Source organism: Schistocerca gregaria, chromosome 3 (assembly GCF_023897955.1).
Source record: "Schistocerca gregaria isolate iqSchGreg1 chromosome 3, iqSchGreg1.2, whole genome shotgun sequence".
In the NCBI taxonomy this organism is placed as follows: Eukaryota; Metazoa; Arthropoda; class Insecta; order Orthoptera; family Acrididae; genus Schistocerca; species Schistocerca gregaria.
This window is the reverse complement of record NC_064922.1, coordinates 768,114,992-768,133,363: the sequence shown is the minus strand read 5'-3', so window position 1 is coordinate 768,133,363 and position 18,372 is coordinate 768,114,992. Positions and strand designations below refer to the sequence as shown.

At 40.5% G+C, this 18,372-nt stretch overlaps 1 non-coding gene across 1 annotated transcript; it reads left to right on the top strand.

Moving 5' to 3' along the window:
* The first annotated feature begins 10,884 nt into the window (after positions 1-10,884).
* On the top strand, positions 10,885-10,956 carry Trnae-uuc (transfer RNA glutamic acid (anticodon UUC)). Its single transcript has one exon. It is a non-coding gene; the product is annotated as a tRNA-Glu (tRNA).
* The last annotated feature ends 7,416 nt before the right edge of the window (positions 10,957-18,372 follow it).

The window sequence follows — 18,372 nt, the reverse complement described above, 5'->3', positions numbered from 1 at the left end:
GAAACCGACAAATACATTCCACTTCAAGATTTGCGCCGGTTTGGTAAAGATCTCACCCGGGTAAACTATGTTGGAAAATATTATTCTCTTTTGTGCTTCTTACACTAAAGTAATATCGCTTAGAAAATCTGCTCACCTACTCATAACTATTCTGTTCATCTGGTCGGCCATCTCTTGGGTATACCCGTTATTAACAGCTACATCTTTGAAGACTAAAATTTCATGTTCTCTTCTATCCTCTTCCAGTGACGCTTTGTACATTCTACTAATCGTACTGAAGAGTAATGTTTTTTTTATCCTTGTCACAATGTGCTGAATTATAGGGAATAATAGGATCTGTAGAAGTTGGTTTTCTGTAAATGTCAAGGTTTTGAACCTCTTCCTTATTAATCAGAGTGACATAGAAAAAATTGATTCTACCTTCTAGGTCCGTCTCGTGGGTGAAGCTAATTAAATGGTGCAAATTACTGAATGCATGTAAAAATAATATTATTATAGTATAGTATAGTATTATAGATACATCAACATACCTGAAATATAACAGGATGTGTTTCGTAACTTTAGGTTGTTGCTGAAAGAGGTTAGTCTTTACATAATTAATAAAAATGTTTTCCATGATGCCAGGTAAACAGCAATTCATGGTCAACCCATCGTTCTGTTTGTACACATGTTTGTGAAAGAAAAGTATTTGTACGTTAGTACCAATTCCAGTGGTCCTACAAACTCATTGTGCCCAAAAGAGTGGTGCATGTGAGTTCATGACACTGACTTTTTTGCAGTCTATCTCATCAAATAAAATTTCTTGTTTTTAATCTATCTTTTGCCTGTTGCGATCCTAAACACGCAAAATATAGACCAAAAGTAGGGAATTTTCTATTTGATGAGAAAGCCAGCAAAAAACTTACTGTCATGAACTCACATGCACCATTCCTATGGGCAGAACCAAATATCCATAAAGATAATCGTAATATTAATCTGACTGCTAATTATATAGGAAGCCCAGCATGTAAGGTGGGAATTAGGCTGAACGGAATTTTGACAAAGACCTATACGTTTGAGCAACATTATTCAGTACAAAATACATATGATTTTATAGATAAGATAAAGGTCAGTAACATCCAAATATGGTACATGGATGTCATAAGCTATAATGAATTTGTATACAGATGTCCCAGTTGAAAAGGGATTTGAACTCGTGAAGGTGAACTTCATAAGAAATAGGCACATGATGTTAGGTGAAATCGTTACGTTGGAACCATTGGAATTGGTACTAACGTACAATTACTTGTCTTTTGATGGCCACATGTAAAGACATAACAGTGGGTTGACCATGTGTCGTTGTTTGTCTGTCACCCTGGCAAACATGTTTGTTAATTATTTGGATACCAACCTGTTCCAACAACAACCCACTGTTACTAGACACGTCCTGTACTGTTACAGGTATGTTGATGATACAATAATATTGTTCAGTGAGGACTATTTACGTGATATTTTACATGTAGTCAGTAATTTTCACCATAACATTAGCTTCAGGCACAAGATGGAACAACAAGGTAGAATCAGTTTTTTGGATGTCACTCTCACTAATAAGGAAGGTGTCCATTACTTTGACATTTACAGAAAGCCTTCTACCGCAGATGCTGTTATTCCACACAACTCTGCATGTTGTGATAAAAAGAAAATCATTTTTCTTCAGTGGGATTAGTATAATGTGCGAAGTACCACCGGAACAGTATAGAACATCTAATGATGTGTTCTTAGGTAAATAGTATCCGAGATAGGATTTTGTGGTTTTCATACATATTACTGTCTGCATCAACTGCTATGTAAGTTACGTATTGCACTTCGCTGGGGTTATATCTCGATGTAAGGCCATTGGTGTGTGCCTGGAGTACTTTGCACTGATCATTTGTGATGAATTTTACTATGTATTGTCGGCTATTCCATTACATCAGGCAGTCTATTTGTGTGTACGTATTTTTGCATGGGAATGTTACACATCACGCTCGGTTTCGTCGTCACGTTATACCTCTTTGACACTTACTTAGTTCCGCATCTGATACAGCGCAGACGTCTATAGACATGTTTCTATACTGTCGGGTTTTGCTATACGTATATTGATCCTACACATACACAGATCCAGCCGACTAGTTTAAGTCGACGTCCTTGGAGATTTTGTTCACTTCTCTGTGACACACTCATTTTCTGTACTTCTGGACGCGGTCTCACTATGTGTGGTTGTTTACTGCAAGAGCTGGTATTTTGGTACAGGATGTTAATTGTAATTAATTATTACCTGATAAGACTACATACCGTTTTGTACCTTGTGTACTTGTATACTCACATGTGTTTTTTATTGGTTTACCTGATTAGACCCCATCACATTTTATGACTTGTATTATGTCGTACACTCATACATGGTTTCATTAGTACATGTTAATGCGGGTTTTCGCACTGTAGAGTTCATACGTTACTGTGTTCCTGTAGTGTTGACACTTTAGTAGTGAGGTCATGCCTACATGATCAACTTATATTTCACGAATCACCAGAATGACAGATTTCATGAATGGTTCTATTTTCATTAGTAGGTCCTCTTCTTCCTAGCTTGGTTTGAAACAAACTTCTACCGGCTTATAATTGGTTTTGTCCTCTATGTTTAGGTATTTTGTTTTAACTTCTATACTATATCTGAAAATGTGCTTTAATTTTTATTGCTGTTTATTACAAGGATCAGTTGTACAGAGGTATGTGCCTCATACCACTAGTTTATATTTGTAATAATGTTGTATGCACGATCATACCCAAGATTAGTGATAATTCATTTGTGTGATGTCATTAACAACGTATTTTTAAATATATCGTTTATTGTGAAATATGTTAGTATCCATTGCTTTAGCCCTGCAAGTACGAACATGATTGTCCCTGTAATGGGTATTAATTGTGTATAGGTACTCATTTCTATTTTCACGATACTCTGTTTGTACAATGATTGAATTTTGCCATAGGTAACTGTGTGCGTAGCAGTACTGACATAGGCTACAACGTGATGTTACACGCAGTGTATATGTATTTTAAAATACACTTATCAAGGTTGTATATAGAACATTTTCAAACAGTAGTAATATGTATTTTAATTTTAGGTACCAATTTGCTTCTGATGTCATGTTGCTAATGTGGCTGCTTTTACACCAGTTCTAGGGCCTGACGATGAAGTATATCCTCGAAATTACAGCTGAAGGGTTATGTTGAAATTTGTGACATTCCTTTCGGCTGTGATCCTCTCCTCCTATTTAACAAGGAGGGATATGCCGATAGTAGTTGTAATTTGTTCCGTCAAATATGTGGTAACATAAGAACATTGTGCAGTACGTAGTGACGTTTTAAAAACGAAATGCCTTACTTGTCATTTTACAGTTGACTTATATACTTTACTGTACACAGCTATTAATGCCTATATTTCGATTGATTTTCCGAAGAGAGAGTGCACCAATGTTTTTATTTTTCTTTCTTTTATGAGCTATTTTTGCGGGTTGGCAGAACGTAGCTCTACGTGATAACCAGAAATGACCATACTGGTTATCTTTTTATTTATTATTTGTAATGACATTTCTTCCACAAGTTTACATACAGTATGTTAAAAGCAGTCAAATGAAACTACAGAAATTGGCGTCATATGGCAAGGGAAACAGGGACATTTGCTGTTTGAGAAATTATTACTTGAAACAAATATTCCAGATGGAGGTGAAGAACGTCGAAATTTTCTTAATACGTGGAGACCATGTAGTGCTTTTATCTGTAGACTTTTCATGATTATTTCTTCTTAAGTTCCACGAATCCTCGTATACGGATCTGGTCTCGCTAGAAGATATGCACGTCTGTGCTACCAGTGAACTGTATCTGACGACTTCCTCTATGTAACCTGTTTTCCAAATGCGAGATATCAAAATTGTTTGAATAACTTTGAGGGGAAAAAGTCTTCCTTACTTATGAACATGACAGGTGGACGTATATAAGTTATTTGCATCAACAGTTGAATGTTTCGTTCTTGTTCACACATTCTCTTAGATTAGTGATCATAGGCGTTTTCTTTGGGGTCTGCAAGTGGCGGAGGGCGAGAACGCCCACTTCGTTCCGTCCCTGATTCTCGAGAGTACGGACATTTATACATTAAGAATTCCCGTGAATTTTCAGAAATGATTGTCTACGATTCAGCGGTCTCGCAGGTTTAGGTAATTGTAGCATGACGGAGGTGACCTCGATGGGAAATACGTTGGTTTACCATAGTTTTGGTTGTCACACTGCTCACGAGAAATGAATCTCCTTCAGTGCAGTTGGGTTTTCGGCTGACCTAAAATCAATCCAATTCCGAACATATGGAGAACACTGTCGTAAAAGAACTGTCGATTCCACATATAGGATGTTGCTGGGTACGTACTAGTGGATGGAGACAATTCAGTTTTACACTGTAGATCGCTGGACTGGCTGCCGAAGAACTGTGTTTTCAGTAGGAGTGTTTGTTTTTGATTGCAACAAGGCTTTTGAGTAAAATCTTCAGTCGTCTGAAATGTAAGACATGTTTTCTGAAACATAAATACACACGTTCTTAATTAGGTCATACTCCATTGTATGAACGATGGTGTCGATTTGATACGAAAGTTTTAAATTTTCTAGATTTTTCAGCAAAATCCTTCTTTTAAAGTGTCGTTTATAATTATTGAAATTTTCTAGACTTTTTCGCGTTTTGCTATACTACAATCAGTAGTTTTCATGCTTTATGTAACCAGTTACACAGCCCAGTGAGAGCCAGAATGGGCCCTAGAGCAGGCCTTAGTGTGCCATCTTAGGTGACTGCAAACGCGACTCCATATCTCCAATAATATTTTGCAAAAACTTGTTAGTGTTCTTTATAGGCCTATCCCCAAAAGATGCTCTGCTTATTGCATAGCATGTCACTTAAATGTAACAATAATATATGCGTCCTTTTTGAGTAGGCCTAATTGACGGGAGTATCCGCGTCGATGAAATCGAAATCTGGTAATCGATATTGGCTTCTTTCTGATCGCTACCAAATTTAGACCGCATACAAACAAGTCACTAAATAAGATGATTCCAAAGTCGATTACTCATAACATTCCGATATTAATTTGCTTTACGTCAGAAATCAAATAATAAAAATTCTACGTAACTTTGTTGCTGTTTTTGCAGTGTCACGTGAAAGCAGTAAATCTGAATGTAGAAATACGTACAAATACAAAAGATCTATAACTCTGTCACTCTTCAATATACTGTCTGTTAATGTTGCAATCTAAATGGGCTCATTACATGAGTGTCCGAACTTAAGTACACGCGCCGCTGGAGTTCCGGAGAGGGGATGCTTGCATCTCATTGGTAGCGGCGTAATCGTTCGTGGCAGCTCCCTCGTACTACGGTGGAGGCTGTAGGAAACGCTGTGGCGTAACTGGCGGCGTGTGTGTTTGAAATTGCGGCCAACCGGATAACGGCCGATACGGCGACTATGAGCAAACCACAACCCTAATTCAGATTCCTCATTGCTGAAAACTAACTGTTAAGGTGAAAAGGTAGACTGACTCAAAGAGGAAAAATGGTTTTAGAGCAGGAAATAATTCAAAATTCTTTCAACAGCAGGAAGCAATTCAAACTATTTTTTACTGCTGTATCCCAACAATTGATGGTATTGGACGTTTATAAAATTACAGTACTCTTTGGGTGAGTCTTCCCGCCCTTACAGTATAAATATGAAAACACCTGTAAGTTTTACAAATGATATTCTCTGTATCAACTGGCAGCTTCGCAGCGGCTGTCTCCATAATGCTCTGGATAATATGTGTCATGTACCCCACGCATATAGGATAATTCCTACCGAGTCTTGCTTGTAATTCAGAAAAATATTTTCTCTGCCACCTCTGTTTAATCTGTTCGTATTGTTAGTAGATAAACACACAAACTTTGATTTCAGGCAGTGACCATGCAGAACATTTTTGGATGTTAGATTAGAAGTTTAATTTTCAACAGATACGAAACCCAATATTTTTTTATGAAACCCATTTTCTAAATTTTGCTAAAGATGGAAGGAACTATGTTGATTTGTACTTAGTGATATCAATGGATAAACGTATAAAGTTTACGTGGTTAAATCTCCTTTAAGAAGTTGTTTGAGGAAGAAGTTGATAAGTTGTTAACAGTGGCTTCAGCTTTTGTTTTCTTACAACTGACCTTGACATCATAGAGTTCTGTAATGACATTTGTTGTTTCTATCTTTATGCAGATTAAAACTCACAACTGTAACGTAATGAGGTATCTCGAACAGACATCAACCAGCAGGGATTTCGAAAATATAGATCAAGTGAAACCCAACTCTCACTTCATTCTCATGATATCCTGTAAGCCATGGATCAAGGCAGTTAGATCGGTGCAGTATTTCTCGATTCGCAAAAACCGTATGTCTCAGTACCACAACTGCGCTGATTATCAAAAGAACGGTCATGTGGGGTATCAGACGAAATATGTGACTTGATTGAGTATGCAACTTTGTCATATGGTGGCATGATGGAGGCCGTGGCTGTTGTTTGAAGACAAATGTTGATGGTGTTAGGACAGCAACCAGCCACAAATTTACTTTCAGTTCCTTTATTCAAAGGGTACCTTTACCGGTTTCGAATCGTTGTGATTCACCATCAGACGGTTTACACACTTTCTTTATGACATGTGGTGTGTTTTTTCTTTAGTTTTTTCTTGGTAGGGGGGACACTACATGTTGTCTTGGATGGAGAGCCATCTACAGATGTAGAAGTATGCTATGAATATAATATTAGTGACGCACAACTGGAATCCGTAAACTCAGACAAATACTTGGACTTAACACTTAGTAGGGACATAAAGTGGAACGATCACATAGGCTCCGTTTTGGATAAAGCAGGCAGCAGACTGCGCTTTATTGGTAGAATACTGGGGAAGTGCAGTCAGCCTACAAAGGAGCTTGCTTACAAATAACACGTGCGACTCATCTTAGAATATTGCTCGAATGGATGGGACCCATACCGAATACGGCTAGCATGAATGGTTACAGGGTTCTTTGACCTTGGGGCGAGTGCTACAGAGATGCTGAAAGAGCTGAACTGCCAGACTCTTTAAGATTATAGTAACTACCCTGAGAAAATCTACGGACAAAAGTTTTCAAGAACAGGCTTTAATCGATGACTCTAAAATATACATCCCTCTACTTGTCGATCCGATAGGGACTTTGCGATAAGCTTAGACTAACTACAGTACAGACAAAGGCAACTAAACAATCATTTTTCTCGCGAAACCTACGCGAATGGAACAAGAAAAACTGCTAATAACTGAAACAGTTTAATTTACTGTCTACTATGCACTCCACAGTGGTTCGCAGAGTGTAAATGTAGATGCAACATGTGTGATTCTCACTATACAGATCCGACTTTACTGAAATGTCTTATAGTAACTACGGCGAAGTACCATATCAATACTTAAAGATATATTATTATCTTTCATTATTACAACTAATTCGAAAGCTATGTGACACTGAATATAAAATATTTGATTTCCTAATGGTTCTTTAATAAAACATGTTTACGCTTACAATATTTTAGTGTACATTTTTAAATACCGGTTTCATAGAAACACCCTAAGCAGAATTTCTCAGGATGTTTGAAACGAACTTATACTTTTTTATTTTGATTTATTTTTAGAAAGAAGTCATTCATTTTAGAAGTTGTTGCAACAGCAACAGCAGAAGTCACTTTATATTTGTTAGCTTTATCATTCTGAACAATATCAGAGATTCCCCACCATGTGCTGGTGAATATATGACACAGCTAATTTTACAGTTAACTTCACAACTTTGCTTTGTCTCTTCTATTTCTTTAAGTTGGCAGGAAAGCTGCATTTGCATTTAGGCATAATAACTTCGTTCACGCGAACAATAACATACCACATGAACTACCAATACTACACTAAGCAAACATTGTCTTCTTTGCTCGCAGAACGTGCTGAACAGTGACAACAGAAAGTGTGATAAGCACCGATCCAGCATTTTTCACAACAAGAAACGCCTAAAATAGATCGGATTTTAATTTAGGAAGACAGCGTTAAGAAAACACGGGATCTATACGCGTCCCAACAAAAATTCTGTGGCACGCAAGCTAAAAACAAAAAAGTAGGAATTTTCCCGTTTTTTATGGGACGAACAGTTGACTTGGGCAAGACACATTCCCAAACTCGCAAACTCCCACCCTTTTGCATTAAATTTTGCATTTGCATTAAAATGTGTTTGTGTTGATTTTCATAGGATTGGATAATAAGATATCTAAGTTTGTTAAAATATTCGATAAAGAATTGTTTCCAATGCAGCCCTAATCTGGGGGGCGGGTGGAGGGAGGGGGGGGGGGGGGAGCAAACCGGGATATCTGCCGCGGGCGGCAATTTCAGGGGGCGCCAAATAAATAATATCCAGCGCACGTTGGTCTATCGATTGCTCATATGATTGTGAAACACGACCATGCTGATTTTTGCACAAATTCTAAGTTGATTTCCGAACGAATCAGTTGATTTTTGAATGCGTACATAGTGTACGTGATTTCTCTGCCAGGGGGATCCCCGTCGCATCTAGAAATAAAAAAACTTTCCCTCAGGCGAAAGGGGACGGGGCTGTATGAGCTGAGCCGAATAAACCCGAACGGGTGAATGCTGATCACTGTTTGTTTACGTGTTATATTTGGTGTGCGAATGATAAGTGTTGTAATTATTACCGAAGGCCACAGATTCAGGCTAGCAGAGTGGAAATAAACGACTAACAGGTAAGAAAGACTACGTATTATCTTCTCGGTGTGTTTAAGAAAATGAAATTCTGACAGAAATTTTTGCAGATCGCTACATTACTTAGGGCCAGTAGTACAGTCCCCTCTTAGCAGCCAGTTAAATTCTGTTCTTGGAACAGCGCGGAAAACGCGTTGTATGAATACGTAATAACGCCTATCCAGAGAACAAACGCGGTACAACTAAAGTGATGATTATGGCAGGGTTAGTGAAGTTAACCGGAGAATAAGTTTCGACAATGGCAGTAATAGTTACAGAATTACTGATGACAAGATTGTTTGTTAGAACGAGGAAATAGAAGAAATGGGGCATCACACAAATTCTGTGGAAGAATATGACGATTTCAGATTTGTTTACAATTTCGTGCTACTATTACTTTTCGATCTCACCCTTAAGAAATGGAGCATATGAATGAAACGTGAAACTATTCGTAACATATACCTTTTTGCTAGTAATAGGACTAGTAGGCATTTGATATTGGTACTTCGTGAATTATATTATGTCGTGATACTTACGTAAATGAGGTAGATGAAAATGACCATTTGTGCCGAAACAGTCTCGGTTGTTGGCATGTGTTGCAACTGCTGCGATATTAGAAAAGACCTGTTTCGTTTTGTCTAGCAGGCAGTGACAAAATGACGCAATCAAATCGAGAAAACACACCAGTCTTGCCTACTACACGTATTAACAGCTTTTTCAATATTAGACAACGACAGTTTGATTTTGCATGTAGCAAAACGTTTGACGAACTTCTCGTCTCTTTTCGGAGAATGGAAGGCACGCCGCCATGTAAAGCTGTAGCGAGACTAGACAGAAAAAATGGTGGGACGTAAGGACTGAAAAAATGTGTACTGTCTTGCTTGTCACTTGTCTTTACTGATTTTCCTTTTCCTGTTTTTAATTTTATGTCATGCAAAAGAGGAAGTTATTACCTAACAGGCAATAATGAGTGTAGATTTTCTGAAGACTTTTTATTCTCTCGGTCATAAAATTGTGATTTCTTTTTTTAAAAAAAAGAGGGTACGATGTCAAACCGGCCGACTTGGACCAGGAGACACACCACAGGATAATTTAATTTCCACTGCCCTGAATAGAGGCTTGATGGTTTCCATTACAAAATATGCACGTTTGAATTCCGCAGAGAAAAAAATACAGGGACATGCTATAGAAGAAGGCTGTGTGAAGAGGCGTGGTATTGCTCTTTGACACACTTAAGACTAAATAACGTATCTTCCATTTCCTCGTAAATATATGTTTTACGTATCAAACACTTTTGCATGATGTGCGGTGCAAAATGAACGTATTTTTGAAAATTTGATTTTAATTTTTTTTTTTATTTCTGACGTTCTATCACAAATGCTCGATGGGAGGGTGGCGGAGCCACTACCCAGGTTTTGCCCCTCTTCGGAAATATCGTAGATCCGGGGCTGAGCCATGTACAACGTAACCGATGAGGTAATTTTATTTTCATGGAACTGTCGACGGCTCGAGAAGGCAGCCCACATAGCGGAAACCCTCCCGAGCGTCGGCGGCTCGGTCTGTTCGCATTCGTCGGGCTTCCACCAAAACTCGGGCAGAGCTTCCTTGCCGACTCGCGGCCATTGTGGCTTGCCTTTGTCCGCAAAATAACTACCAATATATCTATCGGTGAGAAGATCTAGAATAAAGAGTTTACTGAGCCACGAAAGAACTAACACATAAGATGAAAATTCAGATAAACTTTTTTTTTACTCTTCACACAAAGGGTGCTCACTAATCTACAACGCGTAACTGCATTTTCAGTAAGTGCAAGACTAAATTTGATGATGGTTGTCGAGATCAGTGATCTACAACATATAACTACATTTTCTGAAACTGCAAGAGTGTATTTGAAGATCGTTGTCGAGAAAAGGAGAGTTAAATTTAACTTTAAAATTGTGCATAAATATTGATATTGATAAATGCTTTACCTATGCAGTTACAAACAAATGAAATAATTGTTAAAGTATTTTTAGTATATATACATTCCGGCTTCACGTATTCAACGTCTCCCATGTGGTCTAGTGGCTAGGATAGCTGGCTTTCACCCAGCAGGCCCGGGTTCGATTCCCGGCATGGGAACATATTTTAAATTCTCTGTCTCGACCCTTGTTTGTGCTGTTGCTTCTACAAGCATCAAGAAACGCATTTCATGGAAATACAAACTACTGCGGAGCAAAATCTGTATTAATGTTATTTTATGCGTGATGGACGTTACTGAATTTTCTGGCTGTTTATTCATTGATCGAGTGGGGATGGAGAACTCAGCCAGCCACAGATACTTTTAAGATACTTTGTTTCACCACCATGACCGTTTCGGGCTATCATGCCCATGTTCCAACAACTACATTTCTTTTCTTACAGTATTACATTCATCAGCAGCGTAAGACTAACTCTGGTAGTTAGCGCCACTTTTATATCCTTTATGGATGACTTTCGTAATACAGAAAAACGTGTTAACGTGCACGCAGCTGATAATATATAAAATGAATGAATTGCATGCACTTGCATGTTCCAGTGAAACGCGTTTTCTCTAGTTTTCGACCTTACATGTTTCGAGCAGGGTGCAAAGAATGCTTAAGCGTAAACATCATGCACATATTGCTCAATCAAGGGTGGCACACAAATATTTCAAAATATTCTTCATGTCAGTTGCAGCTTCAGTCACAAAGATCTTGCAAGTTCAACCATGTGCTTTACATGTTACATTTTCGTTTAAACAGTTAGCCACGAAGCAAAGATACCACTTATATCCTGACAAGTAAAGATCTCAAGCAAAGAATGTGGTAGGTGCACACAGTTAAGAAGAAAAATAATATTGTATCTATAAAAATAAACTCATTATTTTTCGGGAAAACGGTTATATCCATTGTCTGGTATAATTTTATCTTTCAAACGTTTCACACACTCACTCTCTGAGAGGTAGTGGAATGTAATATCTTTAAAATACGTCTTTATCCCCACGAACATGGTATGCCATCGCTACATCAGCTTTCTAACGTGTTTGATTTGTAACTATAAGTACGAAATATTCAAATCAATTCCTTTAAGTAATGAAAAAAATGTTGAAAATTAGCTTTCTACGTTTATCGAATTTCTCTACAGATTTTTACGTGAGAGACTCAGTATAAATTAATCGTCATTATTTGATTTGTGACCACTATTGGATAAAGCCCTCCTGCCTTAACCTTGTATTAAAGTCCTCAGTCACACGCAATCACATTGCTCCAACGTGTTATCTATCGCGTTCACTTAGTCCAAGATGTTGTCACCTTGGTCTTTTCTTCTTGTGAAATCTACCTAAGTAAGTCTCTTTGGTTTATTTGATATATTTGTCGAACTAACACGCTTATGAAAAACAAGTTAGTGAATTATTACACGCTTATAAATGAACCTGGTAAGGCGGTATCTGTCTGTCGTACTGAGCACATTCCCTTCTTGTACAGTGAACACGTTAGTGTCGTGTGTATATTTCCAAGCGGTAAATAAATTATTCTTATTCAGCATTTCAATATGCATGTTATTTATTGTGGCTAACATACCCGCAATACTATCACAGTATAAAGGCATCCGAATAAAATCAAACTGAAGGTGCTGTGGGGAAAACGAACGAAGTATTTTAATACTGCAGATACCTTTTAAGCTATTTGTATTTCCTTAAAAAATGTGCCGAAAGGGATTCAAACAGTATTAAAAATCTATCACTTTTCAGGTTGTTAAGAAAACAATCCATTTAAATCAATACTCGGGAAATGTCATACTTAGCTTCATCTAAAAAAGTGAAAGTAATTTCACTTTACATCGGCTCTAGTTTGTCATCTCTCTGGCAACAGGGCAAAGCTCTGAAAATTTGCTTAAAGATATGCTTAACCTGAATAAATTAAACTAATCGACCGTTAGTCGAAAAAAAGTAAAACACAAATAATACTGAATTTGAAGTCTATTAAAAACAATTAGATAAAATGAACCCGTGGTCTGATGGTGGTGTCTTTGACTAGTAATCAAGGACACAAATTGGCAATAATAGGTCACAATGGGCTTCCCTACCGCAAGTCCATCTGTCTGCTCGCAGCATAATTAAATAGAAAGCAATACGAAGTCAACACGTGCCGAAATGGTTTCGTTAGTTCATCACCAAACCTAACCTCAAGGAATCGTAACGAATCAGAAGGAGGAATGTGACTGAAGAGAGAGCACAACAAAACTTACTAGGATGTCAGGCTCATTCAAAGACTTCGAGGAACATGCCTTGGGGATGGTGGCTTTTGAGGTTCTGAGGTGGTTTTGAAAGCTGCGTATTTTTTCCGGTGTGTAGACGATACTTTTGTTATTGGCCCTGTGGCAGTGAGAATTATAACAGCGTTTCTGAACACCTGAATTCAGTTCACCCAAATATTTCAAAACGGAGGTGAAAAAGATGGCTGCATTCCCTTCCTTGAGGCGTTGGTCAGAAGGTAAGCTGATGATACGATGGACATGCCGTTCACAGGAAGCCTATTCACACTGACTTGTGTCTGCAAGTAGACAGTTGTCACCATCTAGCTCAGGGTGAAGGGGTACACCTTACCTTGATTCACAGGGCCCACGTCATCTCGGTCCCTGAGAGTATCTGCTGAGTTAGCCGAGAGTATCTGCTGAGTTAGCCCACCTTGATGTGTTCTTTCGTCGGAATGGTTATAGTGAAACACAGATCAGACGTGCGTTGCGCTAACGACGAACGTTGCACTGGGTGAGTGCAGTACCAAGGTGGCATCGAAGTCAACGGCCTTTTGGCCTAAGGCAGAGAGCATTTACAGTATGATTGGTCTATTTTGAGGTAATATGACTTCAAATGCGTTCCTCGACTGCTATCTAAGATGAGGTCCTTTTAACTCCCGTATAGGATGATGCTGGATTGCGCAAAGCGTATGCTTACGGTATTCCTTGGACTTCTGGCACGCCATACTGAGCGTAAGCGTCGCTCACCTTTGCAGGAGCCAAGCAAATCTGCTATTACAAAACATAGTCTTGGCACAGGTCATTCTAAGTAATATAACTATAGGGAGAGCATGCACTTACAGCTATTGGGGTAGTGATATTAAGGAAACAGTTGAAATTAAATTAGCAAGTAACCTTACAAACAGAAATGGAGTTGAAACTTCCTGGCAGATTAAAACTGTGCGCCCGACCAACATTTCTTTTTTTTTAAAAAAAAAAAAATCTCATTTTGTTCACTTTTGTTCGTTGTATCTGCCCGGGGCGGACGTCGTAAGCCAACCGATTAAGTTCGTTGATTATCGATTAACTCAGTTTTTTTTTATTAGAGAGCTGAGCTACCGTGCCGGCTAAATTAAATTTTTCAGTCGAGGGAGACTAAGACTCGAAATTGAGACCTTTGCCTTTCGCGAGCAAGTGCTCTACCAACTGAGCTACCGAAGCACGACTCACGCCAGGTACTCACGGCTTTACTCCATTTTTTTAAATTCTGTGTGGAATCTTATTCTCTCCCTTGTCAAAAAATAGATGGACAGAGTTAAATATACCTTATTCGTTGGTTATTAGTTTTCGCTAGCGATAACGTCTGATGTCTGTCATCTTATTTGGTTGTGTGATGGAGCTAGTGTTTACAGTGTGTGTATGTGTGTGTGTGTGTGTGTGCGTCCGTAATTGCTCTCAAAACCGGGATCTGAAATTCTCTTGCATGGTGTTTGGTTGTTGCAGGGTGCTCTCCTGTCGAAATATCGGCGGTTGTCGACGATGTCACCCGGTTTCTTCCTTCCCATAAGATATCTGAACAAAGCATCCGCCGGAGCAACTCATGTATCACTTGTACAAAAGTGATCCGCAAGTAACAAGGTGAGTAGAGGTGACGCTCAGAAGGAAAGAGCAGTGTACTATGTGACGCGTCAGTCAGTGTGGCTATTTCATTTTTTTAAGATGATGCAGTATTCTATAACGTGCTGTGTGAGTAAAACTGCACGAGTACTCGGTCATATATTGCTTCAAATGTTCAGGAATATAAGACTATACACTTGACAAAGTGTAAGAACATAGTATCTCCGATTTTATTATCAATGAGTCCCAACTGGAATCAGTCAACTCATACAGCTGCCAGGGTGTAACAGTTCGTAGGAATACGAAGTTTAATGATCGTACAAGATCAATTGTAGTGCAAACAAGTGGCAAACTTCTGTTCATTGGTAGAATAATGGAAAAACGCGATCAGTCTCCAAAGGAGACTGCTTACAAATCACACGTGTAAATCATTCTAGAATATCATTTATGTGTTTTGGTTCAAAATGGTTGAAATGCCTCTGAGCACTATGGGATTAACATCTATGGTCATCAGTCCCCTAGAACTAGAACGACTTAAACCTAACTAACCTAAGGATATCACACAACACCCAGTCATCACGAGGCAGAGAAAATCCCTGACCCCGCCGGAAATCGAACCCGCGAACCCGGGCGTGTGTTTTGGACCCACATTGAAATTAAACTAAGACCGGCAACTGTCACGTATTTGATACTGAAGAATTTGAATTTGGGGGAAGTTTAAAGATAGACGCCGAAAGAATCAGTATCTAGGATTTTGATTTTACTGCAACCCCTAGGTATTGCTTCGATAGGGACAACGAGGGCATTATTAGAGTAATTATAGCACGGAAAGAGACGTCTAAGCAACCTTTCTCCATACAAGAATGGAAAGAGAAGAAAAACTAACATGTTAAACAATGAGAAGTATCCTCAGCTATGTACTTCGTGGTGGTTTGCAGAGTATGGAGCTAGAGGTAGATGTAAATTCCTAGCTTCAGCGTAATCGCCTCAGTTTATAATTTGAGCGTAATCCCCTGAGAACAATAAGCTGAACTTGCTTAATAACTGAAATCACAGAGGTTTCCATTGTAGTTCAGCAAAGTAAAACATCATCTCTGGCGCTTATTGTATATGCACCTAATAAAAAGCTTAAATTTTCAAATACGAGCATTGGCGAGTGACACGATGTGACAAACATCACAGCCTGTGAAACGAATGTTAGAGCGAAGGTATTTGGAGTTCCACTGAAAAGGGACTGGTCGTTTGGAGAAGTACCTTCAGTGATACGGTGAATTAAGTCCTCGCCTACCGCTTTATGCTTCATTAATCAGTTGTTCGCCAGCAGACCAAGCCAAAGTAACAATGTTTTTGCTTCCAAACTGGTAAAACGTGTGGGTTTCTGTGAAGGAATAAACACGATTAACTTCGGCTTGCAATGAAATATGGCAAATACACTCCTGGAAATGGAAAAAAGAACACATTGACACCGGTGTGTCAGACCCACCATACTTGCTCCGGACACTGCGAGAGGGCTGTACAAGCAATGATCACACGCACGGCACAGCGGACACACCAGGAACCGCGGTGTTGGCCGTCGAATGGCGCTAGCTGCACAGCATTTGTGCACCTCCGCCGTCAGTGTCAGCCAGTTTGCCGTGGCATACGGAGCTCCATCGCAGTCTTTAACACTGGTAGCATGCCGCGACAGCGTGGACGTGAACCGTATGTGCAGTTGACGGACTTTGAGCGAGGGCGTATTGTGGGCATGCGGGAGGCCGGGTGGACGTACCGCCGAATTGCTCAACACGTGGGGCGTGAGGTCTCCACAGTACATCAATGTTGTCGCCAGTGGTCGGCGGAAGGTGCACGTGCCCGTCGACCTGGGACCGGACCGCAGCGACGCACGGATGCACGCCAAGACCGTAGGATCCTACGCAGTGCCGTAGGGGTCCGCACCGCCACTTCCCAGCAAATTAGGGACACTGTTGCTCCTGGGGTATCGGCGAGGACCATTCGCAACCGTCTCCATGAAGCTGGGCTACGGTCCCGCACACCGTTAGGCCGTCTTCCGCTCACGCCCCAACATCGTGCAACCCGCCTCCAGTGGTGTCGCGACAGGCGTGAATGGAGGGACGAATGGAGACGTGTCGTCTTCAGCGATGAGAGTCGCTTCTGCCTTGGTGCCAATGATGGTCGTATGTGTGTTTGGCGCCGTGCAGGTGAGCGCCACAATCAGGACTGCATACGACCGAGGCACACAGGGCCAACACCCGGCATCATGGTGTGGGGAGCGATCTCCTACACTGGCCGTACACCTCTGGTGATCGTCGAGGGGACACTGAATAGTGCACGGTACATCCAAACCGTCATCGAACCCATCGTTCTACCGTTACTAGACCGGCTTGGGAACTTGCTGTTCCAACAGGACAATGCACGTCCGCATGTATCCCGTGCCACCCAACGTACTCTAGAAGGTGTAAGTGAACTACCCTGGCCAGCAAGATCTCCGGATCTGTCCCCCATTGAGCATGTTTGGGACTGGATGAAGCGTCATCTCACGCGGTCTGCACGTCCAGCACGAACGCTGGTCCAACTGAGGCGCCAGGTGGAAATGGCATAGCAAGCCGTTCCACAGGACTACATCCAGCATCTCTACGATCGTCTCCATGGGAGAATAGCAGCCTGCATTGCTGCGAAAGGTGGATATACACTGTACTAGTGCCGACATTGTGCATGCTCTGTTGCCTGTGTCTATGTGCCTGTGGTTCTGTCAGTGTGATCATGTGATGTATCTGACCCCAGGAATGTGTCAATAAAGTTTCCCCTTCCTGGGACAATGAATTCACGATGTTCTTATTTCAATTTCCAGGAGTGTATTTTAACAGCAGAAGATATGGTTGGGTCTTTACCAGCGCAGTGCAGAAGCTGTGGACAGTTTGATGTTTCCATAGATAACACTGATACTCGACGCTAACAGTGAAAAATTTTCATTCACAGATGAAGTATATCGGCACTAAAAATCAAAGCAGTCCCGTATCTGCATACAGAAGGAATCAGCGTAGGGGAACAGATGCCAAAATATTCCATCACCGCTCTTGGAAAGTCCTAGTTGTCGTGGCATAACGTTGCCTTCCCTCGATCTGTTATGACGTGTCAAGTGCGTTCCTGTGCCGTGTGGGCGACTGTGATGACTGGTTGTGTGCTGGCCGCGGTGGTCTCGCGGTTCTAGGCGTTCAGTCCGGAACCTCGTAACTGCTACGGTCGCAGGTTCGAATCCTGCTTCGGGCATGGATGTGTGTGATGTCCTTAGGTTAGTTAGGTTTAAGTAGTTCTTAGTTCTAGAGGACTGATGACCACAGATGTTAAAGTCCCATAGTGCTCAGAGCCATTTGAACCATTTTTTGACTGGTTGTGTAGTGTAGTGTTGGGTTTATGCTGTTTTCAATGAAGGGAATGGAGAGTGTGGCATCTGGTGCCGGCACATAGTCTGCTTCCCGCGAATAGCACCAAGCGGGCCGCCAACGGAGGGATCAGCATCAACAGTGTCACATCGCCACTCTTCGGAGAGGTTTGGAATTTAATCCAGGACATCGGCGCAAAGCCTGATAATCAGGAAGTCTACTGCACGACCCGTTCTCCCCCCGCAGCTAAATAATGGCAGTGGAGATTTTCCACCAGCAGGATTCGAACCGGATTACCTCCGAG